The sequence below is a fragment of the Mandrillus leucophaeus genome, unplaced genomic scaffold (assembly GCF_000951045.1).
Source record: "Mandrillus leucophaeus isolate KB7577 unplaced genomic scaffold, Mleu.le_1.0 Scaffold81, whole genome shotgun sequence".
NCBI lineage: Eukaryota > Metazoa > Chordata > Mammalia > Primates > Cercopithecidae > Mandrillus > Mandrillus leucophaeus.
The window spans coordinates 268,641-273,830 of NW_012108808.1; the positions used below are offsets into that span (position 1 = coordinate 268,641).

The window sequence follows — 5,190 nt, forward strand, 5'->3', positions numbered from 1 at the left end:
CGCTGCCTCACCCGGCTAGTTTTTTGTATTTTTTAAGTAGAGACGGGGTTTCACCGTTTTAGCCAGGATGGTCTCGATCTCTTGACCTCGTGTTCCGCCCATCTCGGCCTCCCAAAGTGCTGGGATTACAGGCTTGAGCCACCGCGCCCAGCCTATTTTTGATTATTATGCTAGTAATTTTACATGCTTACTAAAAATCAAATAATAGGCATATAAATAAAAATTATTAGTGTAGCCTCACCTATCCATACATATGCACACATTTTTGGTATATAGCTATAGAGATTTCTTTGACCTACATAAACTAGTTTATGTAAGTTCTTTTTATATGAACTAATCTGTAATAAGGCCAATATTAGAATTTGAATGATAGGAAGAAAGTGGATCATAAACTTGTTAGTACATTTTGGGACCTTAAGAAGAATGGGAAGCCAACGAGAAGCTTGAACCAGGGAACTGATACAATCCGATTTTCCTGTCTCATTGGCTGTATCACTCACATTCCAAATATTAGTCTTAGCTGGATATGTAAATTTAGAAGTCAGCAGTAATTGCATAGAAACTAGGCTGGGCGCTGTGGCTCATGCCTGTGATCCCAGCACTTTGGGAGGCCGAGGCGGGCAGATCACTTAAGGTCAGGAGTTCAAGACCAGCCTGGCTAATATGGTGAAACCATGTCTCTACTAAAAACACAAAAATCAGCTGGGCGTAGTGGCGCGCACCTGTAGCTACTCAAGAGGCTGGGGCAGGAGAATGACTTGAATCCGGGAGGCGGAGATTGCAGTGAGCCAAGATCGCACCACTGCACTCCAGCCTGAGCACCACAGTGAGACACTGTCTCAAAACAAAACAACAAAAAAAGTGAAAACTACAACTTTAAAGTTCCAGAAGCAAAGAGGATGGTGTACAGATCACAAAAGGAATGTTCAAACTTTGACACGTAGAGAGGTAATTCCTTGATTTTAAAAAAGGTTCCTGGCTGAGGGCCGTGGTTTACGCCTGTAATCCCAGCACTTTGGGAGGCCAAGGCAGGTGGATCACCTGAGGACATGAGATCAAGACCAGCTAGGCCAACATGGTGAAGGCCTGTCTCTACTAAAAATACAAAAATTAGGCCAGGCATGGTGGTTCATGCTTGTAATCCCAACACTTTGGGAGGCCGAGGTGGGCAGATCACGAGGTCAGGAGTTCGAGACCAGCCCAGCCAACATGGTGAAACCCTGTCTCTACCAAAAGTACAAAAAATTAGCTGAGTATGTTGGCGCATGCCTGTAATCCCAGCTACTTGGGAGTCTGAAGCAGGAGACTCACTTTAACCTGGGAGGCGGAGGTTGCAGTGAGCCGAGATCACGCCACTGCACTCCAGCCTGGGCAACAAGAACGAAACTCCGTCTTAAAAAAAAAAAATGCTAGGCGTGGTGGCATGGGCGTGTAGCGTGTAGTCCCAGCTACTCGAGAGGTTGAGGCAGGAGAATCACTTGAACCCACGAGGTGGAAGTTGAACCACTGCACTCCAGCCTGGGTGACAAAGCAAGACTCCATCTCAAAAAAATAAAAAATAAAAAAGGTTCCAGTGGAATTGTAAAAACATAAATCATAAAAAATTTAAAAAGGTAAGGAGGAGTGGATGGGATAAAATATAGGTCTCATAAATTCCTTATGAGAAGTTGAGGGATTTCCCATCTCATGACCTCTTTTTTGTTTTTGAGACAGAGTTTCGCTCTTGTTGCCCAGGCTGGAGTGCAATAGCACGATCTTGTCTCACTGCAACCTCTGCCTCCCGGGTTCAAGCAATTCTCCTGCCTCAGCCTCCTGAGGAGCTGGGGTTACAGGTGTGTGCCACCACGCCCAGCTAATTTTTTTTTTTTTTTTTTTTTTGAGAGGGAGTCTTGCTCTGTTGCCCAGGCTGGAGTGCAGTGGCCGGATCTCAGCTCACTGCAAGCTCCGCCTCCCGCGTTCACGCCATTCTCCTGCCTCAGCCTCTCGAGTAGCTGGGACTACAGGCGCCCGCTGCCTCACCCGGCTAGTTTTTTGTATTTTTTAAGTAGAGACGGGGTTTCACCATTTTAGCCAGGATGGTCTCGATCTCCTGACCTCGTGATCAACCCCTCTCGGCCTCCCAAAGTGCTGGGATTACAGGCATGAGCCACCATGTCTGGCCTCATGATCTCTATTTTTAATCCTTATACACACAATTTTTTTCGGTTAAAAATTTTTTCTTGGTGTAAATTACTACAAAACATTATCCATATTGTGGATCTGGTTTCAGGTCATACAGGAAGTCATTTCCTATACCACGGTTGTAAAAATGGTCTCCAATATTTTCTCGTATCTTCATGCTTTTTAGAAGCATGCTTTTGGATGGGCATGGTAGCTCATGCCTGTAATCCCGGCACTTTGAGAGGCCAAGACTGGAGGATCACTTGAGGCCAGGAGTTCCAGACCAGCCTGGACAACACAGTGAGACATCATGTCTAAAATAAATAAATAAATAAATAAAATAAAATAAACAGAAAAAGGACATTTTAGATTACTGTGGGCCCACAGAGCTGATTAAAGAAAATCTCACCATCTCTCTGGATTCCTAATTTAATCACACTGCAAATTCTCTTGCTATGTAAATTAAAATATTCACAGGTTCCTGGAATTAAGACACAAACATCTTTGGGGCCGGGACATGATTTTGTCTGCTACAGTCCATCTTCTGGTCCCAAACATGAACATCTGTCCCATATGCAAAATACTTTCACCTCATCTCAACATCCCCAAAGTCTCAACCTGTTACTATTGTAATATTGGTTATACAATTTTATTTTTCAAAAATCGTAGAACTATATACCAACAGTGAATTTTACTGAATATAAACATTAAAATGGGTATTGAAAAGAGGAAACAGCAAAGGAGACTGAGAAGAAGTCACCAATAAGGTGGGAAGAAACCAAGAGATTGTGCTGACCTGGAAGCCAAATAAAGAAAGTATATTGGGCCGGGCGTGGTGGCTCAAGCCTGTAATCCCAGCACTTTGGGAAGCTGAGGAGGGTGGATCACGAGGTCAGGAGATCGAGACCATCGTGGCTAACATGGTGAAACCCCGTCTCTACTAAAAATACAAAAAACCCCCACAAAACTAGCCGGTCGTGGTGACGGGCGCCTGTAGTCCCAGCTACTCGGAGGCTGAGGCGGGAGAATGGCGTGAACCCGAGAGGCGGAGCTTGCAGTGAGCCGAGATCGCGCCACTGTACTCCAGCCTGGGAGACACAGCGAGACTCCGTCTCAAAATAAATAAATAAATAAATAAAGTATATTAAGGAGGATGTAATATGGCCAGGCAAGGTTGCTCATGCCTGAAATCCCAGCACTTTGGGAGGCTGAGGCAGGTGGATCACCTGAGATCAGGAGTTTGAGACCAGCCTGGCCAACATGGTGAAACCCCCTCTCTACTAAAAATACTAAAATTAGCCCAGCATGATAGTGGGTGCCTGTAATCCCAGCTACTCGGGAGGCTAAGACATGAAAATCGCTTGAACCCGGGAGGCGCAGTTTGCAGTGAGTCGAGATTTCAGCACCACTGTACTCCACTCAGGGCGACAGAGCCAGATGCTATCTTAAAAAGAAAAAAAAAAAATGCAGTTCCAATTACATGGCCATGATTGCCATATGAAGTGTCTATACACACTCCTGCCAAGCCAGGATATAATGAATCTCTTTACTCTTGCCACTATGAGTCAGGAAAATACCATTTAACTTGAATTTTCCTGATGAATAATGAGGTGGGACATCTTTTCACATAGTTTGGACATTGTGTTTCATCTACAAACTGCATGTATTTATCCTTTGCTTATTTTTCTTTGCTTTGCTTTTTAAATCTTAAATTCAATTAATATTTGAATATGTATAAGAATCAAGTTTTGAAACTCAAAAGGTAGAAAAGGATATTTTGAAAAACCTTGGCCCCTAGCCACCCAGTTCCCCTTCCCAGAAGCAACCAAAGTTATCAAGTTTTATAGTTTTAGAGACAGTCCATGCAAATATAAAGAGAACGTACACATCTTTTCTCCTCTCTTTTTATGCAAATAGTAGCATGTTATCAGTTGGCACCTGGCTGTTTTTATTCAAAAATTATTTGGAGATTATTTCTTTCTCAGTAAAGAAAGCTGCCTCATACTTTTTGATGGTGTTATTTAACCAATCCTCTACTGATGAAGATTGAATCTGTAGTTTCATTCTGGCTATAACAAATAATCATTGAATTAATGATGTAGCATAGGTGGGACTATATTGCCAGGATAAATATCTGAAGTAGAGTAACAGGGTCAAAGGACATATGCATCTGTGATTCTTTTTTTTTAAATTTAATTTTTATTTTTTTAAACAACTGGTAATCAATTTATTAAAATAGTTGACTTAAGCATCTGCAGTGATGACTTCCACCTCAACTCCTGGCTCAATACTGATGGAAGTACACTGCATAACAACCTCGGAAGAACTGTGCAAGTCAATGAGTCGCTTGTGGATTCTCATCTGGAAACATCTCATGTCTTAGAACGTTCACCACAGGAGTTTTTCTTGTAGTGATTCTCAAGGTCTTGGTAGGCATTCGAACTGGTCCTTTCACTTTGAGATTCTTTTCCTTTGCGCCTCTGATCAAGTCAGCACACACGTTTTCCAGGGATTTTGTGTTGCGGCTCCTTAGCGTGATTCGAATTCGGTGAATTACCACTTCCGGCTCCACAGGTGTTTTTCCGGTATCCTTAACAGCCATGGCTGCCGTGCGGCTTCCTGACCGACTCGTTCCTCTGCAAGAGCGAACAGCGGTGAGTCAGGAGCAGGAGCTTGCGGGTCGGCGATCCACGGCACCTACGAGCGCGTCTTCCTCAAAGAGCATTCTAACAGATATTTGGAAGTCTGCCCTGCCCTCCACAGAGGTTACCAACACGTCTCGGTAGGATACAGGAGAATGCTGGTTTCTCTACAGACTTGCTCACATCAAGTGTTAACTTCTTTCCTCTATCCGCTTTGCTAACTCAGTGTCAGTCACTGAGGAGTTCTCTTATTATAACGGAAGTCTATCATCTTTTCATAGGCTTAGAAACCATTCCTGTTTCCTTTACTGTTAACTGTTCATACACTTGGCCCTTTTGGAGGCAGTCATTCTTTTTCTTTTTTCTTTTCTTTTTTCTTTTTTTTTTT

At 43.2% G+C, this 5,190-nt stretch overlaps 1 pseudogene; it reads right to left on the reverse strand.

Annotated features, from left to right (window-relative positions):
• Positions 1–4,404: 4,404 nt before the first annotated feature.
• LOC105530291 lies at positions 4,405–4,762 on the reverse strand (annotated as a pseudogene).
• Between the last annotated feature and the right edge of the window lie 428 nt (positions 4,763–5,190).